Source organism: Mus musculus, chromosome 8 (assembly GCF_000001635.26).
Source record: "Mus musculus strain C57BL/6J chromosome 8, GRCm38.p6 C57BL/6J".
Classification (NCBI taxonomy): Eukaryota; Metazoa; Chordata; class Mammalia; order Rodentia; family Muridae; genus Mus; species Mus musculus.
The window spans coordinates 22500251-22523653 of NC_000074.6; the positions used below are offsets into that span (position 1 = coordinate 22500251).

Below are 23403 nucleotides of genomic sequence, written 5' to 3' on the forward strand. Positions count from 1 at the left end.
AAATAAGCAGTGAAGTTTGATTTGTAATCAGTAAAGTTTTATTTTTCCATGTTTCTGAACAAGAAGTTTTCTAAACAAATAAGTGATACAGATATGATTACAAGAAAATATTTATTTCATCATCGTGGGGCAGGGGTAGTTTCAAGGACTTTTAGCAGACTCTTAGTATAACTTGGTAACTGTCTTTAGTTTATTCATTTTCAAAACAGAGACTGATTCAGGTAATAAAAGTACATTTAAAATTATTTTCAAGGCAGGAAAATAAAAGTATTTTCAGGGCTGGGGTTGTACTGTGGTGCCAGGCACTTTACTAGCATGCATGATGTCCTGTGTTCAATTTCCAGCACTACATATGCACACAAACACACACACATGCACATACACACAGTAATTTTAGTTAGAAGCTATAACTAAAGTAAAATTAGTCTAAAACTAACAAGCCTTTGCTAATCTACTTTTTGAATTACTGTGACTTTAAATCTAATATCTGACTTTGCTTCTGATTCTCAAATTAGAGTTCATTTAAGATTTCTTGTTTTACATTAGCTTAAACAACAATAAATTATAAAAATGAAGATTGCGTGTAATAAGCCTATGTTTGTTTTTCCATTCATTAACGCTCCTTCCTTTGAAGCCGGTGGCCATGCTGTGTCTGTGTAGCAGAGTTAGGCACAGTGACTTGTATTACCAGCTACAGAACTGTTGCCTGAAAGAAAGGAGGAAACCTTGTCTGAGACTAGAGCAGTCTCAGCCTCACTCCTCGTAATTGAAGGAGCTGGTGTTGAGAAACAGGAAGACATGTCTGAGCCTTGTACTCCAATATAAGTAGTATCTATGAGTGCAAGGCAAAAGAGAAGAGGGGAATTTTAAAGCGCATTCAGCACCTTCTACTCCATGGTAGTATTTTGATAAAATTGTATCAGGATGAGGCTAGAGAAAAGGCTCAGTGGCTAAGAGCGCTTTATCAGGGAACCCAGGTTCCATCCCCTGCGCCATTTTATGGAGGCTCACAGCTGCATGTGATTCTCCAGGGGATCTCATGCCCTTCCTGGCCCTCTGGATTCCTGCACATACATGATACACATACATACCCTCAACCACACATACACACATTCAGGTACACACACACACACACACACTAAAATAAAATAAAAATTTAAAAATCTGTATCCACATATCTAGATCCATGTTTATCTCTATCTGTCTATGACTAGGGACGTAACTCAGTGATAGGACCTTTGCCTAGCATGCACAAAGCCTTGGATTCAGGCCCTGATATTACACACATGCATACACACACACACACACACACACACACGCAAGAATGGAGAACATATCCATCTATCCATAGTCCATACCTTCATCTGTCGCCTCTCCATCTCATTGTGCATGTGTAAGCATGTATTTAACAAAATGCTTATACCAGGCACTCTTCTGCACACACAGCTCATTCCACCTTCATAATCACACTGTAGGCATCTCTAATTATGATCCTCATTTAGAGACCATGGGACTGAGGCACTCAGCGTGGACCCATCCTCTCATTGCTCCTTCATGGCGTGGATTTGGAGACCTCAGGTGACATCAGTGATAACATTAGTTGATGGAGCTGAAGCTGAGTCTAGCTGTCATTACCGCTCTTTGTTGTCTCTGTGGTTCCAGCTTCTGTAAAATGCTCCTTATTACTTTGCTGCTGAAAACTTGGATCTGCTTGCAGAAGCCTCAATTCAAATGTCGTTTCCTCTAAAATACCTTTTTTAGTTACCATCTCTGGAAGCTTCTTTCCCTACATTCCTATAAGAGTGAATTCTTAGTTAGCCCTTTGGACGGTTGCTTCTTCATAAGGTAAAAGTTCATGTGCACTGCCCTGACTCAGACTGTACAACTCTTAAAGGAAGGCTGCCATAGGCCTCTTGCTGTTCTTACCTAAGCTGCTTGCAAATGCTTGGACGTTTAAAGTAGCAAGAGTCAATGGCTTAAAAATATCAAGTGCATGACTATTGGTAGTATAAAGTTCCTAACTGGGGACTGGCGAGATGGCTCAGCAGGTAAGAGCACTGACTGCTCTACTGAAGGTTCTGAGTTCAAATTCCAGCATCCACATGAGATCTGACGCCCTCTTCTGGTGTGTCTGAAGACAGCTACAGTGTACTTAATTATAATAATAAATAAATCTTTAAAGAAAAAATAAAGTTCCTACCTGAATTCTAGTATACTTAAAAAAATTTAACCTCTATATGAGATATTTTATTATATATATATAAAATTCTCAATGAATAGGAAAATTTCTAAATATGAAAAATATAGGCACCATAATGAAAATATTTTCATAGCATGTAGTTTTGTAGAGAAAATAGGGATCAAAATAAAACTTTTCGCAAGAAAGTTTTACAACAACAAATGAAATAACTGTTCAAGTACAGCAACAATAATACTGCCTTCGCTCTCAAAACCCCGATGCAAATTACATCAAGGAATTATGATGAAGTAGCTAATTATCAGAGGCTTTTTTTTTTAATGTTTTGAGTTTGCTAGTTATTTACATTTTTTTAAATGATAGGAAATAAGTAGAGAAGAGAGGTTATTTAATCTTTTGGAGTTCTGCATTTGTGTATATATATATATATATATATATATATCTCAGTTTATTACTAAAGTCTTCTATGGATAATTCCAGTGTGATCTTTTGGAAGCTAAGATGAAGGCACGTGTGTTAGTGAGTGTTTGCTGTATGAGGAGACACCTAATACACTGTGGTGCTAGTGACATGTGCTGGTGATTCCCCACTTGGGAGACTGAGACACCAGGATTATGAGTTCGAGGCTATCCTAGACTACAGAGTGATATTCCATCTCAACAACAAGGTTCTGGGTACCTTTTACCACTGTCCTCATGACCAAGCCAGAGTCAGCATGGGAAGGGACTGCCCAGTTGTTAGGCTAGAGTCAATGGAGACACTGTGGCAATAGTCTACAGCTTGGTGTCCCTTGGAATTCCTTAGCCAGCATCCCAAATTCTAATCCCTCCCAACAGTAGGTATGTTAGGTGATATAATAGAGGAAAATTAAAAAGATCACTGCAATAACATGGTTTTAAGAGCATTTTCACACCCAGTTTCTTTGGAATGCTTAGCAGTCGTTTGAAATTCCTTTCAACTTTTCCTATTTTGAAGCTCTGAGCTTTGAAAGAGAGGATCTTTTGATCCTCACTCATTAAATGCCCAATTGATCTTCGCCAGGTGCTGTATTGCTATGACACAATCCCGACAGCACAGCCATTTATTGAGAGCACCCACAGACCAGTGTGAAAGCCATCTCATGGAGCTCTCTGCTGTCCTTTGATGTCAGCATTATTGTTACCATTTAACATGAGGAAGCAGACACACAGAGAGGCCAGCAAAGCCCCTGATGTCACATAGTCCATAGGTGGTGTCTTATGTCTAAGCCTACAGCTTCCATCCGATGAATTTCCTCCCGAATGGGTTGCTACATTTGTTTTTTCTTTTTTTTTTAAGCATTCACTTTGTTAAGGATTTGAATGTTTTGTATAATCTTCTAAAAAACTGGGGACCCTTGTAAACCCTGAAATTTCCCCCAGTTCTACTGCTTCCAATATCTAGATCAACTATAAAGAGCTCAGAATCGACTCCTTGTTACTGTGTCTAGGTGCAATTTTTAGATATTTTGGACTATTCCATCTCTCTCTTCACCATCCATGACTCTTTGAGGACTCCAAAGTAAAATATGGAATGTTCATTTATTCCGGATCCTAAATGTCAACTTCATCAGAAAACAATCTTCATTTAAGAGCGAAGGTTTGTGTGCTCTTGGCTCTCTGCAGCATCACTTGATAACTAAGGTGAACTCCTTCACTACCTAGGCGTTGGGTCTCATCCCTGCCCTTTTCCCTGGTGTGGGAACTGGAGCTCCCCAGGGCTGCGCCACAGTCTTGTAACCGAGTACCACACCTCGGAGAGACCCTTCCTCTGGCTCGTGTGTTGCAATGAACACAAGCCATTTTGTTTATTTTAGAGGTTGAGGATGCAAAGTCTTTAGTCTTTGAATTCCAGAGGTCAAATGTACCCTAAGGATCTCTATGAATATGAACCAATAAACTTATTAAAATAGGACATTTTTTATGGAAAAAAATATAACTCGATCGCAGGTTGTCCAGGTTGAACTTTGCAGTATCAGGGGTTCGATACACCTATTCTAGATCTAGAAGATCAGTCTTTTCACTAACAAAGACGGGGTGGCCAAGTGTCTGAAGTATGTTAGGGGTGCACTGTTTTCCCTGTAGGTTTTGGTTCCTCCATTTTCAGGCAGGTGTGGCTGCTGTTAAAGGAAGCATTAGACTCGCACTTTGTGTGTTTGACGTAAGAGGAACTCGAGAACGCTCTCAGAGTTTCTTGCTTCGAAGTAGACCTTCCAGTGTAGTCTGGATCATCTGTGGTACAAACCAGATGCTGAGGTCAGTTCAGCTTTCCGTGCCAGATTAGGACAGAGAAAACGCTTTGCTATTACATGCAGGCATTTGGTTATAGTAATAATTCTGTCAAAATCAACCTCACAATGTCCTCTTCTGGCATTATGGATTCTAGCGTAAGTTTGCTGAAAATGCTTATTAATTAGAGTCTAGCCTTCTGATTATCATAACTTACTCTCTTTCATCACGGGATGGATGACAGTGCCCACGTCCAGGAACTTTGGTTGAAGTGACGTAGAACACATACCAGTGGCTGTTACAGAGAGGCATATGTGCACTCTCTGGAGAACCTAAGTTGGACACGGGACAGAGTGTCAGATGTGCAGCCAGCAGTCTTTATGAACAGCGTGAGGAGTTACCAGTTATTCACAGTCACCAGTTTCTGCCAGTGAGAGTACGGCAGCGGCAATGTTTGGCATGCTTAGCATAGACAGGCTGTGCTTCTTCAGAGTCTGGTTGTGTTTCAGTGGTCCATGCAGTAGATGCAAGGCTATAGAGCAACGATTCTCAACCTGTGGGTCCCAACCCTTTGAGGGGCCATATATCAGATACCCTGACGATTCATAACAGTAGCACAATTATAGTTATGAAGTAGAAACAAGAAACTTTATGGTTGGAGGTCACCATGATATGGTGAACTGTCTGAGTAGCGGCCAGGAAGGTTAAGAACCATTGCTGTGGAGGGACATGCTGAAGACCATGACCCCAGACCTAGGTTTGCCGTGTGAAGACCATGAACCCAGATCTAATAAACCCCCTGAAGTCTAAGTCTAATAAATCCCCGTGGCGTTTTTAAATCAGGAAAACAAGTAGCCCTGAGAAGATAGATATGAGGACTTTAGGTGTGCTCTTAATATGGAGTCATGTCATAGAGGGTTTTGGAGAAAGATGGTGTAATCCAGTTGCTTTCGAGCCATTGAATTACTTTGTATCCTGTGTGGGGGGTGTGACTGTGTGACTGGAGGTTTGATTGATGAAGTGTCCACTCAGGGCAAAGTTTGCCATCAGAACTGAAATGCCTAAAGTAAACCAGTCTGAATCATCCAGGTTAGACGCTGCAGACTGCGCCTTTGTTCTACGTTGTAGTTAGTGAGAGCATTGGTGGGTTTTAAACAATGCATTGTGTTCTGGTTTTCTTTTAAGTATTGGCTGCGTTCTTGGAGTCTTGAACTGTTTGCTTGGGTTTCAGTACGCTTTGAGGATGTTCATTTGTTCCAATAGAGGATCTCCTTTCCAGTTGTAGCCAGCCACACAGTGAGATAGATGCGCTGTAAAGCGCATTTGCTAAGTTGGAGATGTTTGTTCTCAGTGGTGGGTTTTGTTTTTTAAGTGAACGTGTGTCCTCACAGCACCTTCTTGGGAAGTACAGAAGAAAAGCCGAAAGCTGGTGGGTAATCTCACAGATGTGCTGCGAAGAGCACATCACACCACTGCCACCTGGTTGCCAAAGTTGTCTGATATGAATGTGCTTGAACATCAAGTGCTTGCCTGTTCTGGAGAAGACCGGGGAAGACTGTATTACTCTTTCTCTGTTGGTACTTGCAGAACCGACTTAAAGTAAGTTAGTACTATTCAACTGAGTTCAGTAATTAGAGTACTCCTGATGCCGTGCATTGTTCGGCAGGGCACGCCCCTTGGCGGGGATCCCATTAAAGAGGACACCAGTGTTGTCCTAGTGAATAAATCCCAGCCCACATGATGCAAAGCAGCGTGTTCCTGCCTGCTGCTCGGCTGTAGTTAATTTTAGCCAGCGTTTGTTCTGTGAGTTGTAAAACTGTTTACCCGAGTAGAAGTTAGTAAGCTGAAATGTGACTTCTGGGCCTGTGCGATAGCTGTCTATTTCAGACTTCAGGTTGTGTTCATGGTCCGGAGAGCAGACATCTGGAGAGCTGCGGTTCAGATTTCTTTTCGAACTACTTGTGAGTACTCTGGGAATTTTTAAGACTTTTCTTTGTTCTTCATACCTTAAATCTTCCTAAAGTGACTATCGTGGTAATTTTATCTGCCTTGGGAAAACTGGTGTTGATCTACAACCCGGCCGTGTCAGAATGGTGGTATAGTGTTTTCTTTACATGTGCAGGGCGGCGAGTGTCTCAGAGTATTCAGATTTTCCTGCAGAAAGTATTTGATTCTTAACTTTTATTTTTATCTTAAAAATGTAGCTTAGTTCTTCTTTTGCATGTTAAAATGTTAGATTAGTAGAAATGGTTACAGTGTGTCTCTAACTTTATTTTCTGGGGTAGTAACTGTTGGGGGAAACATGTAAAAAGTTAATACCCTTCTTAAGTGGATACACTGCAGACACAAGAGGCTAGCAAGTGTTACCTTGCTAAGCCTATACATGGAAGCATCTTTTAAAAGGAAAAGTTTATACTTAGAAAATAGACCTTTATTCTCCTAAAGAAAAAAACTTTATAAGGAAGGTTTCAGAGGGTGACTTAAAGGGTGTTCCGGTTGACTGAGTTAGTTATCCACTGTATCTAAAGCACCTAACTGCCTTTCAGTTTGGTCAGTCCCAACTTATATCTAGACTGAAGCAAACGGAATTTCAGTGTTACTTTCAGTATTACTTTAAATTAAACCCGTCACCTTGCTTAGTTTGAACTACGTTTACACTTAAAGTAGAACAATTTCAAGTTAAGCAACTTGTTTATATCAGAACCAGAAAGAAACCCCCTTGTCAGTTACCGTGTAAAGTACACCGCTTTAGGAATGTTGATGTTTAATGAAACAGTTGTGTGCCCATTTCTCCATCTACAAGCAAAGACAGAGACAAACCCGGGATTAGTGTCGTGAATGCCATGTCCCCATTTTGCCAAACTGTATGTAAAGACTTCTTTGAGGTTATGAGTTGCCTGATTTTTAAATACAAATGACATACGGTGTCAACAATGAGAGAAAAATTTCAGTGGTGCATTCAGTAGGAAAAATATGTAAGAATTGAAAATAGAACTGAATTCCTCGGCTATTTTTAGAGAGAAACATTTTTTTGAAGCTTAGCTTTCTGAGCAGGAGAGAAATCTGTAAGCATAACAGAGAAGTCACTCATGTCACCCTGAGCAGAAGGGATTCTCTTCCAGCAGATGCTGCGGGATAAACAGGTCCTCGCAGGCATGGCACAGCCCTGTCCTTACCCGAGGCCCCCGGGAGGTGTTTGTAATGGCGTACTATAGTTGTGCTGGTTTTTAAGCTAAAATTAATTTGACCATTGTAGTTTTTAATCCTGCCTGCCCCGAAGAAAAGCTGATTAGAATTTATCCATTTTTAATGTAACAAAAAGAAGTTTATCGATGAGTGGGAAGCATGTGTTAAGATGCTCATCGACACTTGCAGAGTGTGCGCTAGTGGTTTCTGTGCGGCAAAAAGGATGTAGGAGAGTGGGAGAGGAGTTCTTCAGCGTGGACTTCCTGGCACTCAGTGTGGCCAGTTCTGTGACTCTCTGCAGTCCTCCTCTGTGCCCCATGACACAAGGGACACTTGTCAGAGGCCCCTCATGAGTGGAAGCTCTGTTGGTTTGCTGTGCCTTAGAATGTAATCGGTCACAAGGGGCTCAGCTATGTGGTCACAGATTCGAGTTCACATGCTAAGAAACTCAGGAAGAGCCCAGCTATGACCCGTGTGTGTGTGTGTGTGTGTGTGTGTGGCCGCCTCTCTACTCCACCTCCGCCCTCTGGTCCTGTAGGCGCTGCTCTCTGGCTGCCTGCCTGACCTCTTACCTTCCTCCTCTTTGCTTCTTTAGATCTAGCTCTCCAGAGGCTTTGACCTGACAGCGGCCCAGGCAGTAGGTATGCTTTGATTCTTTTAATTACAGAGTACAACCTTCTGTTTTGAGGAGCCCAGCAGGAAGCCTGTTGCCTGCCTTCCCTTGATTCACAGCCTGTCTGTTTAGCTGGTCCGTCAGTTGGTCGGTCTGTGTGGGGCTGTGAACAGAATCTAAGACCTCAGATACTCACAACTCAGATACTCTGAGTTACTTCTCCAGAGCCATCAGAGGGCTCTGTCAGTATGGATACAAGCAGCTACGTTCGGTAGCAGGCTGCCTTTGCTCAGCGATCACATCCCTGGAACGTTCTTTGTAAAGGCAATCCGGCAGAAAGAGCTTGCTCTGTACCTCCTTTCAGCTGTGTTAGGTGAGGTGTGAGGGGACGGGCCGGGTGATGGAAGCCTTCTGCAGCGCCTGTGTTTGACTGCCCTGCCGTCAACAGCTGACTGATGGGAAGAATGCTGATGTTTCTGGGGAATACTGGGCCTGCTGTTGTTATTCAGCATATGTGCTAAGCACCTCCACAGCGCACACAATACACAAAGAGAGCATAGTTCCCACTCGCAACGAGCTCACGTGCTAAACAGCCGCAGCACCGAAAAAGGGGGGCCCTGACACGCAGTAAACAAACCGGCAAGAAGACAATGCTGGGGGGAGACGTGGGAGGTGAGAGCATGGGGCGCGTGGAGGGCACGGCTGAGTTCGGTTTATCCCTGCATTTGCAACCCGGGATTGGGACTGGCTCTTTGCCCTAGGCAGCAACTGTGGGTAAGTGGGGCAGCCCAGAGCCCACTCCCAGGCCTTGTCACCTTCCTGCCACAAAGGAGCCACTGAAGGTTCACTTCACCTGAAGCTGTTGCTGGGTGGTAGCGGCAGACCCACCAGAGAAGTGGGAAGCAGCCTCCTCAACGAGACTGTTTAAATAGACCTGATTTCTGGGTTATATTTTCTCTCTTGGATGCCACCTGGCCCTGCTCTGTCTTAAAATGATGGGTCATCTATCTGATATTTTAAGACAGCTTCTTGAGTTTCTTAGAAGATCAGAAGATAAGCATTAAGACGGTCTGTGAAACGTTACTGCAGCTCACAGAGAGTCAGTTCCCCGGGCAGGCGTGAATACAAGCGGGTGATGTGTGCGAATACGAGAAATTGGTCTGAATCGTTCGGTTCTTGACACCGGCTGTGGCGGCTCTCCGACTCAGGTTCTGTGTCTTGTTTATGGCTCTTCATCTGAAAGAAACTTGGAGGGACTCTGAAAAAAAAAACTCAAGAAAGGGGGGAAATCACATGTTAGAAATTATAACTACAATAAGAGGTTGGAGGACTTCTGTTCTATAGCCTAGAAGAGACTTGCATTTTTGTTCAGATACGTGTGCCCATCCTGGGGATAATGATGGACAGCTGGTGTGTGCTCCCCTTTGGAGTGTAAAGGGTCAGGTACCATGATGGCCAAGGTGTGGCTGTGACCTATCAGCACTTCCTGGGAACAGATTCTCAGGCCCACCAAGACCTGCTGATTCCAAGTGGGAAGGCTGGAGTGCAAGGCTATTTTAACAGTGCTCTAAGGTGATTCTGATGTCCCATGCATGGGGTATTAGGAAGAAAATTATCACAAAGGGGGAACACGGATGCTGGGAACTATAAACTTTTCTTCTTGGAGTCATATAAACCTGGGTTTAAATTTATTTGCAATATTTTTAGTATTCTCTCTGAAGTCCGGAGATAAATGACCTCTCAAAGTCCCTCTAACCCTGCCTTGACTCTGGATTTTTTTCGGTCACTTAATATTTAACCTGGGAAATACTGCGTTGACTTACCTGGATTCGTTAATTAAGACAGTGCCTATCTTTGTTTGTTCGTTTGTTTGGGGTTTTGGTTTCTGTGCTAGAAGTGGAACCCAGGACCTCACACCTTACTAAAAGTAAGTACTCCCCATTGAAGCACATCCTTGCCTTGATAGTATTTTTTAAAAGGTTTCAATTTTATTCATATGTACATAAGTATGTGTGAGGTGTGCCATGTGGATGCGAGGGAAGAATAACCGGTGTAGCTGCTAAGCTGTTGCTTCAGCTCCAGCAGCAGCAGTTTCAAATGGAGATACAAAGAGATGAGAAGTGAGTGGTAGTGTGGGCTATACAGTATATCAGGCATACAGCAATGGTTTAAGCAGTGTTGCTAAAGCTATCGGGCATACAGTAGTGGGTTTAAGCAGTGCTGCTAAAGCTGTCAGGTGTACAGTAATGGGTTTAGGTAGTGTTGCTAAATAGATGTCCCCCCTTCCCAGTTGACTCCACCAGTAGCCCACGGTCACTGTGTCGCCGACAGTTGACTAGATCATTCACTGTCTTCATGAAGTCTCTGTCAGAAGAGAGGTAGCTGCAGACAAAGTGTGACTTTAACTGATTCCCCAACTCTTTCACCTCCACTGGAAGAGACAAGTCAGTGGGTCGCATGCTGCGGTCAGAAGTAGATGGCCACCTAGAAAGACCTGAAGAGGGTATGAGCATAGTACAACGCACCCTGCCTCCTTTGAAGACTCGGGATAGGGACTTGTTTCAGCTGACACGCCTTTCTGGAGCAAATGATCCAGTAGTGCACATAGCAGGCACGTGGAGTTGGATTATTCGGTCAGCATGTCCAGAGCCAGCTAGGCTCTGCCCTCTTGGATTTCATGCGTTCTGCTGACTTGAGCAAGTAGCAATTGGTACCTTGCCCAAGCCAATTATTGTGTCCTAGAAGTCCCCCATGCTGACCCCTAACTTTTTTATAGGTCATGTAAATGCATCTTAATCTAATGATGTCTTTGCCCTTTCTTACATCCTCCTTTGTAGCTTTTGCTTGAGGGAATGGTTTCTGGTTGAAAACATAACCACCCTGTCTAGCCTTTAGTACAAAGCTTTTGTGGCTTTAATGAAGAAAGAGCTTTGTGAGGGCATGGTTTTTCAGTGTTGTTTTAAAAGTATCAGATGAGCAACACCACCGTAGCCAAAAGAACATCCACTCCCTTAGCCAGGGAACGATGGCCGTAGGATTTTAGCACTTGAAAGAGGAGAGGTAGAATCTTTGGCTTTTATAGATAGAATTAATTACATATTTTCAGACCATTAAAATGTCCTTAAAGTGAAAAGGACAGGTACAGACACTTTAGCTCAAACTCTACTTTTCCCTGTGAAGGGACAGAGAGGGAGAGCAGGAAGTGTGCATATTGATAGTTGCTTTGGTCTGGGCTCTTATTATATGTGGGAAAGCCTCAGGCACCAGGCTGCAAAAGTTTGGTTTCGTTTGGTACATCTGTGTCAGTTTCAGAATATTTGAAACCCTGGGAGCATGGTGGTCGCTCACCAATCCAGAAGTCATAAAGAACTGATTTCTAGAATCCTGCATGAGTCTTAGCTGTCTCCTTTAAACACACAAAATCTCAACTGCATACCCAGTATGTTTAAAAAATCCAAATATATCATTAACTTCTTAATGATAGAACTCAAAAGGCTGTTATTGGAACGAGGGGCTCAGAGTATAGCATATGATTATGAAGTGTGTCTCCAGATCTGGTCCAATCATGCCTCCCTCAAAACAAGGCTATTTTCATCTGTACAAAGAGGGGCTACTGAATAGGCATTCTTCTTTGGAATTTCTTTCTTGGAAAAATAAAGTTGTTTCAAAAACCAGTTCAAAGCCAGTTCATGATGTGCCATTAGAAGTAACAGTGTGGCTTGGAATAGCAAGCCCTGCCTCCTTCCATGTAGTTGTTTCTAAAGGCCTTAGAGCGGGACACAGAGTCTGGGGAGAAGCAAGGCCTTAGAGCAGGACACAGAGTCTGGGGAGAAGCAAGGCCTTAGAGTGGGACATAGAGCCTGGGGAGAAGCAAGGCCTTAGAGCGGGACACAGAGTCTGGGGAGAAGCAAGAACTTAGAGCGGGACACAGAGTCTGGGGAGAAGCAAGAACTTAGAGCGGGACACAGAGTCTGGGGAGAAGCAAGGACTTAGAGCGGGACATAGAGGCTCGGGGCAAGCTTTTCATTTATTAATAGAAAATGTAAGAATTACCTCTTAATTCAATAAAATTCTGCCAAAAATATAAAGGTTGATCTATAGTAACTCACAGTAGTGCAAAACTGTATAACATTTGAAATGGTGATATTCTATGTGTAGTGACTAAATTAGGTTATAAAATATTGTTTATTTATGACCCTGTTCCTATACAGGTGACTCCTAACAGTACCCCACACTGACCCCGACTTTATTTTGCAGGTCGTGTAAATGCATCTTAAGTTAGTGATGCCTTTGCCCTTTCTGGCTTGAACCTGCACAGGCGCTATGCAGTAATACTGCCACAGTCTCTATGAGTTCACATGGCCGTCGGTCCCGTTTTATCTAGAAAACATGTCTACATATGTGTCTGGGAACAGAATGCTATATACCACATGTAAGCAGTCCTTCTCTCTAGTCAACGTTTCTAATTGAAGATACTTTTTCATTCAGTAGATTCAGATCCGTGGTTTCACCTCCCAGATCCTCCCCACCTCCCATCTACCCAGCTCCATGCCTTCTCTCTTTATAGAAAACAAAGATTGTTTTAAAATAAGGAACAAGCTGAAGAAACACACTCACACAACAGAAAATAACACACAAGCAAAATTAGTAAGATTTTTTAAAATGTCAAAACAAAGCACTACAGAAAGAAATCTATAAAAAAAACACCATCATTCTTTTCTGTTGGTTCTTTTGTGTTGGTGTATTGGCCTTTTACTTTGGGGCATGGGCTTATATACCCAGTGAGACTCCATTGGAGAAAACGTAATTTTTCCTGTGCTAGTGGTTTGCAGTTGGTTAGGGACGGGAGCCTGTGAAGGCTCTGTTCTTGCTGCTGTGAGTTGAGTCATATGTGCCTTGTTCAGCTGATTCAGAGGACCTTCTTTTCCTGGTATCACCCATCCACTCTGGCTCTTAGAATCTTTCTGCCTCCTCTTCCACACAGATCCCTGAGGTGGGAGAGGTTTGAAGACAATGTTGCATTTAGGATTGAGTGCTCCAAGGCCACTCACTCTCTGCATATTGTCCAGTTGTGGGTCACGGTGTTAGTTACACCTGCTTCCAGAGGAAGCTGCTCTGATGGCTGCTGAGTGAGACTCTGATCTCTGGCTGTGGCAGAATGTCACTTGCAGTCATTTTATTACAATGTATCTTTAGCAAAACACTAGTGTTTGGGTTTCCTCTAGGTCTATGACTTAGCTAGTCTCAGGTTCTCAGCCACTTGAGCAGTGCCAGACATGGGTTCTGTTTCATGAGGTGTGTCTTAAATCACTTCAAGCAGACAGTGGTTGGTCACTCCTACAGCGTTTGTGCCACCATTGGACCCGTGTATCGTGCAGGCAGGTCACTGTTGTAGACTGAAGAGTTTGTAGTTGGTTTAATGTTTACCCTTCTCCTCCGGCAGCATGCAGAGTACTTTGCAGCACCATGGACACCAGGCGACAGCAGGGGTGAGGGGTGGGGGTGAGGGGTGGGGTGGGGGTGGGGTGAAGGTTCTAGTTAGGCACCAGTGTTACTTTGTGTTCAATGAGATATGTAATTGTTATCTTCAGTGATGGGCCTTACCATCAGTTTATGGGGAACGACCAATAATTTTGGCAATTGCTCGAGTTGTTTAGGGGTTTCTTTGGCCAACAGCTTTCTGTCACTGGAGGTTTTACTTGGAGGTAGGGGATGAGAGATGTCTAGTTGTGGTTTTGTCTCCCCTATTTTTGAGATTTCATTTATGTTATATATATATATATATATATATTTTTTTTTTTTTTTTAAGAAGCTTCTACTGGGGTAGGTTTCCACATGGCCCCCAGATAGCCTGTTGTGCTACCTGTCCCTTTTTATATCCCTCCCTTAGTGCCCGCCTTCCCTGATTGACTCCCCTGCTTCAGTTCCCGCCCACCCCCACCTTAACTGTATGTTCCGTTCCCCCTTCCTTGGGCGAGCCTCCCGCAGCCCTACTCCCTGCAGCTAACCTCTATGGTTATACAGATTGGAGTCTGTCTAGACAACTATTGGAAGCTTATGTAAGTAGGGTCTCAGCCAGCGGACAAAGCAGGCTGAGCACAAACTTTAGTGATAAGTAGCGAGCTAGAAACAGTCTTCGTTGTTCTCTTTTCTATAAGTACATATTATTTTCATCATCAAAAATTTGACCTACTTTTAAATTTTTTTATATTTGAGGTTAAAATTTAATTACAGTATTTCCCCTTGTCTTTTCTCCTTCCAAATCCTCCCAAATTCCTCTCCTCGCGCTCCTTCAAATTCTTGACCTACTTTTTAAGGCATGCGCTTCGCTGACCCCTGAGAAGAAGCCTACCGTAGCGACACAGATGGGTGTGCGGCGGGACTGATCAAGTGTAACCCTGTTACCTGTGCCCCACTAGAGGTGGTTAGCAAGAGTCTGACTCATGGCTACAACTCCAGTCCCACCTCACATAGTCCGAGATGTCACATTCAGTACAAGAGAAAGAAGGTGGGACCCAACGTATTTTAAACCAGACAAAACAGTAGTTCTGTTATTAGGTTATCCATTTAAATTTGGCAGAGCACCATCGTTCAGGGTAACGATTACAGTAAGAAGTGGTGGAACCATGTGCTGTGGACCTCAGGAAACAGCCAAGCGACAGGGCTAAAGCTGCCTAGACACTATTGCCAACGTGATGATCCTTGTCTGGGCCTGTCTCACCAGTGCGTACCAAGAGCCCCAGCAGTTTCAGAGAGTACTGCTTCCCCCCAGTCATTCTGATGCCGCTAGGAGCATCACTGCGGACAGTTCCAGAACCCACCTGTGTCTGGAAACACAGCTACATGTGCTACCCTGAGGTGCAATGAATAGTTGTTTAAAATTTGATAAGAGAATTCTTTGCAAGTGCAGTAGCTCAAAGCAAAATAACAGTGGAGAGGAAGGAGAGAGAGAGTGAGAGAGAGCATCTTTACCTCTTCAAGATGGCCTGAGCAGCCAAGCAAGCTTGGGAACTGTCAAGTGAAAAGGGGGTGGCATTTGGGGTAGGGAAGGGGACGGGGAGGCAGAGGGGGAGGAGGGGAATGGAATAGATCTAAGTTTGGGCTTTTTTTTTCCCCCTCTTTATCTGTTTATTTGAGTTTTGTTTATTCCTGCCTCACTCTGAAGACTAGAAAGCAGGAGTGAGAGCTGTGAATGTAGTAAGCCTACGTCCAGTTAGGAGTTCCAGCTGAGCCCATCTAGTACAGAGGTGTTTACAAAGTGTTTACTGTAGACCTGACCTGAAATTAAAGTGGCGAGTGGAGCAGGGACAGAGACTCTCTTAAGCCATGTTGCTTTCTTCAGGCTGGGCAGAGCTGGGCTGAGAAGGAAGAACACACAGCTAAATGCCTTCCGGGCCTGTTTCGGCCATCTCCTCTCTTGACTGCGTTGCTTGTTCTTTATGTCATAGCAATCTGCTAGACTTGCCAGTAATTGATAAACCTAAAATGTTGCTTAAAGAAAATGCTCCATAGCCTAAGCTACGATCAAGCATGAGAGTTTGGCTTTACTGTATTCAGTGCTAAGCTTTAGAATAATTTTTAAGTTAACTGCCGTGTTCTGAAGAGACAGAGGTGTAGTAACAGGAAAGGTTTTGTTGTCTACTTCCCTAGGGAATATTAAATACTCAGCTTCTGGAAATTCAGTAATGAACTGAATCTAACTCTTATGAGCAGCACAGTTCAAACATCTCTCTAAATATAAATACTGACAACTTTTTCACTTGGAAAAAAAAATTCCCTTTTCCTGGTATATATCTGTAAACTTTTACACATGCAGGCTTTTAGAACCATTACCACAGATAGACTACATAGTAGTTCCATCCCCCAAAGAATATCATTGTGCTGACCTTCAAATGTGGTATTTTAGATTTATTTATTTCTAGTTCATGTGTATCGGTGTTTTGCTTTTGTGTGTTTCTAAGCACTATGTGTATGCCTGGTGCCCCCAAAGTCAAGGCCTGGAGCTACAGGTGCTTGTTAGCTGCCATGTGGGTACCTAGAATGAAGCGTGGGTCTTCTGAAACAGCAGTGGTGCTGTTGATCACTGACCCGGCTTTCCAGCTTTGTGATGTCCTTAGTTGTTAGGCCTCTCATGTACCCTGGGTCCCTAAGCCAAACCTTGAGAGCCATCTGTAAGTCACATACACCATGGTAAAGGGTGGATTTTTGAGTCTTTGAGAGGGTAGTATTGTGTGGCAAGACTTCTTGGGGAGACGCTACACAGATATCTACTCAGATCCCCCAGATGTGAGTCCACGACAGAGCAGAGTACAGAATCTACCAAAGTCCAACTCTAAGACAGCTGCGCTACCAAAGCCCACCCCAGCATGGGTGACAGCTTACAAAGTTGAGAACCTGGAACGCACAGTACAACCCTGCAGACACTCAACAGGTTAGAGTTCGTCCTTTCCGAGTGACTCCGATGGAAAGCTTCTTCCAGGCAGCTCAGCTATTTTCTGCTTCTTGCAGCCAGTGATAGGGTGTTAGAGTCTTCTTAACACCTTGGCTTGTCTAAGAGTGGCCCTCAGCTGTCTTTTCTGCTTATCCTGGGAGCAAGGGGCCTGGTTAATCTGTTCAGTTTCATGGACTTCCTGAAGCTATTTTGAGTTGTTTACCTTCCTATCAAGAAGCTTCCCTGTTGGATGGAATATTTCAGTCTCAGAGGAAACAGCTACACAATAGGCCTTAGCCAACCTTTGACCAATAAGTGCATTCGGACGCCCCACAACAATACACAAGTAAAGGACAGAAAGCGAGCAGAGATGTCAGTGGGTATATACTGTGAGGAGTAGGTTTCACAGAACTAGTTCAGTCAAATACACAAAAACCCCAAGGACCTTCATACCCAGAGTTGAAATTCATATTATCTGAAAGGGCCAGTTTTCAACAAAAAATATTGTGAGATATAAGGAATTTGGACAGGGTAATGCATGTCTAGGTTCAGTAAAGGAGGGAGGGAGCTCTAAAACTAAATTTTGTAGACAAGACTTTCTAATTAACACACTATAAATATTATAGTTTTAATTATAGTTTTTAACAAAATAAAATTATGTAGGAAGAGTTCTTTTATAGCTAGGGTTACATTGGCATGCCATACACACACACACACACACACACACACACACACACACACGGGACTGTATCAGCTCAGGACCCCCAGGACCACATTCTTAGCCCAAAGGAGATTTATTTGCCCCAGAGGGTCAAAGAGCAGGGACTAAGAGACAAAGGCAGGAGATAGAGGACAGGGAGAAGAGTACTAGTGGGGAGTGGGGCACGGTGACAATGACAAAGGACCACCTCTGGATAGAGAGCAGACAGATGTGGCAGATAGGAAAATGGCAGTTCATAAAGATAAAAGGGAAAGCCCCGTATCCAATGAGGTGTTTAAGTTTAGTTGGGCGCGATAATTATGTGAGCCAAAGGGAGCTTTTGATTGCTGAGTTTCCATTCTTTGATAGCCAGACCTTGGTGGTCAGCCTCAGGAGGAGGAAGAAGTCACATAAAGAGAACAGACCATGGTGGCTAGCTTTAGGAATGTAATCTAATGGATTAGCAAGGCAGAGGGAACGGGGGAGAAGGGCAAGGTCTGCCAGAGCCATAAGTGCCATGCTTGGGCTGGAAACTGAGGGCTCTCATCCTAAGCCACAGTAGGAAGCACTAGGAATGACTCACAGAGCCCACCCCTGGTGGCACACTTCTCCAGCAAAGCTAAACCTTGTAAACTCATCCAAACAGTGCCACCAAAGGGGACCAAGTCGTTCTATTGGGGGGGGGTGCTTCTCATTTAAACCACAATTCCAAGTATTTATATATACACTATATATACAAATATATGAACCAAATGGAGATATGAGACTAAAAGCACAGGCAACGTTGTTAGACTATATGAAAATTTAAAACTTCTATATATCAAAGGGCACAATAAAGAGACACCCTATAGAATGAAAGAGAATATTGCCAATCATGTATCTGATAATGAGGTTACTTACTATTCAGAATATATTATTTTTAAAATACAATTCAACCATTAAATGACTTGACTTTGAGACAGGCAAAGGACCTGATCAGGGATCTCTCAAAGTAAACAAATGGCCAGCCAACGTGGAAACTTCTCAATCACTGAGTGTCGAGGAGATGAGAATTAAAGCCACAGTAATGTGTCTCCTCAACCTATCAAGATGGCTGGGTATAAAAAAAGGGGAACTGGAGGGAAAGTAGCCAGCATCGGCGAGGATCTGGAGAAGCTGGTGTGTAAGGCTGCTAGCAAACAGTATGGCAGGTTCTCAAAAACAGGAAAGTAGGGCTGGTAAGTCATTCCTGTGCCTGAGAAAGCCTGGTACCAAACAAGCATTTCTAACACCCATTTTAATAGCAATAGTGTTCATATGGCCCAGAGGCAAAGCAGCACAAGTGTCCCTTGGTAGGTGACTAGATGCATAAAGTTGGTATTCAATGCAAGGGATTGTTCAGTCTTAGGAAGGAGACCCTGCCGTGTGCTCTGAAGCACATGTGGCCGAGCTCTGAGGATCCTGCAGTGAGCAAAGCGGTATGGCCACAGGGGAGAAGTATGGGCCTTACACCAGCTGCATAGCAGAGCCACTGAGAAATGTGAGCCTCTATGAAGTACAGCAATCGTAACGTCTGAAGTAGAAACGGTCGCAGTTATTAAAGCACTTGCCTTGTAAAGGTGACTTCCCTAAATCAGATCGCACATAAGAAGCTAGGTGTGGTAGCCTGTGTGTGATGTCCCAGTGAAAGCACAGTGGGGGCTGTGGGGAGGGGGGCAGATCCATGGAACCTGCTGGCTGGCCGGCACAGCCTGCCTGGGAAAGTTCTGGAGCAACCCGAGGGAGGCACTGTCTCAGAGTCAGGGTGGGCCGTACCTGGGGACCAGCACCTGACATTCCCCTCTGACACCCCCTATCCCTCCCCACAACACATGCACTCCTACATACACACACAGTGGAGGGGCAGAGAACATTTAAACCTTTCAAAAATAATTAATGATAACTTAAAATAGTTTGTCCTTTTACATTTGAAAAATACTAACCTATACATTAGATAACGCAAAGAGATCTACATCCAGACATGCGACTTCAGTCGGAAGACTGAAAAACAAAAGAGCAAATCTTGAAAGGACCAGGAGGAAAGCAGCCATTGCATACAGTAGAACTTCAGTAAGGCCAACTGGTCACGTTTTCAAAAACACCGAGTCCACAAGGCAGGAGGCAAGACAACAGAAAGTATCCATAGCCAGCAGAACTATCCTTTAAAAGTGGTAATAGCAAAATAAAGTGTCCAAACCAAGCAAACTGAGAGAATTCATTGCTGGCAGACTTGCCTTACAAGAAATGATGAGGTATCTCAGGCTAAAACGGTGACTGTAGGCAGGGATCCGAGTCTCTCGGCTCAGGCGTGAATGGATGCTCTGGCATAGGCCATGAAAAGACACAAAATAGTTATATATTCCTTTGTCTTTCCTTTTTTGAACTTACATAAGATGTCATGAAAACATGACTTATATCTGGCTACTTCCTAATTATGTTTTCATCACAGCATCCTCCCTTGGTCCAACTCGGCCAAAGGGAAGATGAAGCCACGGAGCTAGTTCTTGATCATGTCTCAAAGAAATGGTCCTCAAAGACATCTTATCAATTGTCCGATCGCTTTTGTGTCTTCAGCTGGTGTGTTAGGTCTGTGTTTCTTTGAAGGCACTATCAAAAGGCTCTTGGGATTTCTTAATATAGTAAAAAAAAAAATTATATATATATATCCCTGTGAAAGAAGTGAAGAACTACTAAATTTCCAACCGATCCTTCCATCAAAAGAGCAACATTACAAAAACTATTGTGCTGTTTAAGCTGTCTGCACTGCTAGCTTGGCACATTATTGGTGACATTTGATGAAGACTCCACACTCTAATGAAGTGCTTCTGAAACTTGGCCAGACTCTTCCCTGTGCTACCAAGGAAGACACAACATGAATCCATATCATAATTGCTTGTCCTCTCTTACCTGTTCTGCTGCCTAGCAACCTGTGCTGCTGCCTAGCAACCTGTGCTCAAGAAGCTCGGGAATGGGCTGGAGGGATGGCTCAGTGGAACATCGGTTTCTCTTCTCGAGGACCTGGGTTCATTTCCCAGCACCCACATGACAGCTCACAACCATCTGTAACTCCACGTCCATCACCCTCTTCTGGCTTCTGTAGGCACTGGACACACATGGTGCAGAAACACATGTGCAGATGAAACACTCATACATGTAATTAATAAACCATTATAAAGGGAAATAATCTCAGGAGTCAGAGCAACAAACAGAGAGCTATAAATTAAACATGAAATATAGAGAATCATCTGTCAACTCTGTTCACATTGTGTTTGTGGTGTCTTAGGAAGCCAGAGTGTCAGTGTCTGTGTCTGTGAGGGTACCCACAGTGGCTAGAAGCAGAACTGGAAGATACGGGCATCTGTGAGTTCCCCAGCATAGATGCTGGGATCCAATACCAGTTTTCCGAAAAAGCAGTGAGAACCCCCAACCACCCATCCTTACCCCAGCAGCTCCAGGGCAGAGTCGTGTAAGTACCATCCGTATTTTTTTTTGAGCCCCCCGAACCCATCAGAACAGAACTAGCAAATAAATATGTAAGAGCCAAGATATCTATTTATATACAAGGTTCCATTTTAAATGCAGCTGGAGGACGGTACTTCCTTAATATAGTTCTTGGAACCTGGCCAGCAGTCCAACACTTCAGGCACAGAATTAGAGCAAGCCATCCCAGGACTGCCAGTTGATAAAAATTTAGTGTGATAAGTGATTTATTTCCTCACCAAAGGGGGGGGGGATATATATATAAAAACCCAGGCCCTGGGGGTTTCATCCCATACATACAGAAAGCATGCATGGGAGATGCCTAGACCTTTTTCCGTCTTCAGTGGGAATGAATACATAAAGCCCTGCCATTTGTTCTTGTCCTCCCTTTCAAACAGCACTGGACCTAAGATACTCTGCTGTAGCTAGTAATCGATCTATAAAGCTCCACTACAGATGTTTCTGCATTTCCAGTGGGGGCTGGTCTTGGGGTACACAGCATCCACTCAGAGTTTTAGCACCCGCCCAGCTGTGGTTTCTTAGATGGAAGGTGGCTGCTTCCTTATGCTCCAGTTTCTTCAGATTTTAATCGATGATGCTTCTTTACTTATAATAACTTTTTATCAGCCCACTGAGATGTAAACTCAAGCTTATTTATAATAACCCACCATACAGTTTTCTGTAGAGAAATAACGGCTACCCTTTTCTCTTGACTTTGAACTTCTCTGTGGGACTCACATAGTACCTTGTAAATTCTTCTGCCATCTCGCCTTAACTTCTTGAATTTTATCCCATCTTAATTGTCTTTGCTATTTGTTTATTTCTTTATTTATTTATCCTTTAAGAATTGCTTGGCTAGGCATGATGGCACATGCCTTTGATTCCAGTATGGAGAAAGGGCAAAGACAGGGAGGGGGATCTGAGTCCAGAACCGCCCTAGTCTACATAGTGAGACCCTGTTTCAAAATACAGTTTTATATGTGTATTATGTATGTATGTATGTATTCAGATTGAGTTAGGTTTATATAATGCTTTCACAGAGAGAAAAGTCCATGCAGGAGTCATCGAAATAGCAACAACAACAAAAAGCTGGAAAGGAATGAAAATGTCAATAGAGAAAACTGTAAGAGCGAGAAATAAAGCAGGAATGGGGGGACATCTTGGGGACAAAAGGGTAGAGAAAGCCAGGGCCTCAGCTCAGAAGTAGAAGCGTTAGGTGGAGCAAAAGTAAGCTGGTTCATGTTCCATAAGCTCAGAAAGACCCTGCCTTGTCCTGCTTGGGAATGGGTCTGAAAGCTCCACCCACCTCCTCCCACAAAACAATCTTGTGGCTCTCAGTTCTAGGCAAAACTGCCTCTTTCCAATCCTGCGGTCTCTGGTTGGTGCCGAATTATAGCGTTGAACAAGGCTTGGAGGGATCACGTGACCTAGACACCTTCCAAGGACAAAGCCTTGGTTGCATGCCTTGCAGTGGATATGCTTCCCTGTCCTGTCCTCACCCCGGCTCTACCCTTCCAGGACCACAGGGACCAAACGTGCCCCGGATGGAATAACGGCCACCAACGAGGCCCAGTAAGTGTGGCCCAGCACTTCCACTCCATAGGATCTTTGTACTGTTGCACTTGAGTGTCTCCTGCTGTAGCATTGACTCCCACCAGGTAGTGTGTTTAGGGACTCCTCGTTTACAGACTCTCTCTTATGCCAGCCACATCTTCACAGTGGCAAAGGCTGGGTGAGGTAGCTCTGAAGTCCCCTCGGGCTCCAGTGTCCTGGGATTCTCCAGCTCTGGAATTCAGTGCAGGAATAAATGAGTAGTTATAAGCTATTTTGTATAAACATTATCCTCCAGTACTATTGCAGTGAAAACGAGTGCAGAGAGCTTGCCCTGGGAGCACAGTGTTGTCAGTTCAGCCTGGATGGTCACATGAAGCACACGGAAGATAAAGGAAGGATGTGAGAGGGAACCAGGGTAACAAGTCTACACAAATCCTGTAGAGCATAGAGCGGCACCCAGGAAGACTCCAAGACTAGGGGCCCCTCCTACTAAGTCCCCAGCCACCAGAATGACAGATACCCTCGAAAGTAAAGTAGAACATGAAGGAATGGAAAAAGTGTTTTATATCTTGTGGTACAATACACAGCCTGAGCCCAAACTGTTTGAAAGTCATCAGACAATTATTATAGTCACAGTAAATTTATTTTGTCTATTAAAGAGAAACAAGCGTATGCTGGTGGTGCATTTAAAAATAATTAATTGCCTTGTGGTATTTTGAAGTTTTCCAGTGATAGAAAGGATAATTGCTTACAGTAGAAAATTCCAATGATGTCAGAAGGGGTGAGGGTGAAGAAGGGCTGCGGTTGTAGCTCCCTAACAGAGCGCTTATCTAGTACCCTTTTGCAGAGCCTAGAGTTGCTGGGTTGGAGGAATAAATGCCACCTAGAGCGCTCAGTGTAGACAGCAGGCATGCTTCTCCAGTCTTACGCGGGTTGACTTCAGGTAGATAGAACCGTTGTATACACTGGGTGACTTAG

At 43.7% G+C, this 23403-nt stretch overlaps 1 protein-coding gene across 5 annotated transcripts in view; it reads left to right on the forward strand.

Moving 5' to 3' along the window:
- Slc20a2 (solute carrier family 20, member 2) overlaps positions 1-23403 on the forward strand; it is a 92917-nt gene that overhangs the window by 23551 nt on the left and 45963 nt on the right. Inside the window, exon 2 of one of the 5 annotated variants that reach the window (XM_030243366.1) lies at positions 12500-12674. The exons of 3 other annotated variants lie outside the window; for them this stretch is intronic. The gene's annotated coding sequence lies outside the window, so the exon portion shown is untranslated. Of the gene's footprint in view, positions 1-5970; positions 6405-12499; positions 12675-23403 lie in introns of those variants that run through there. One more of the 5 variants, XM_006509044.2, reaches the window with a different exon arrangement.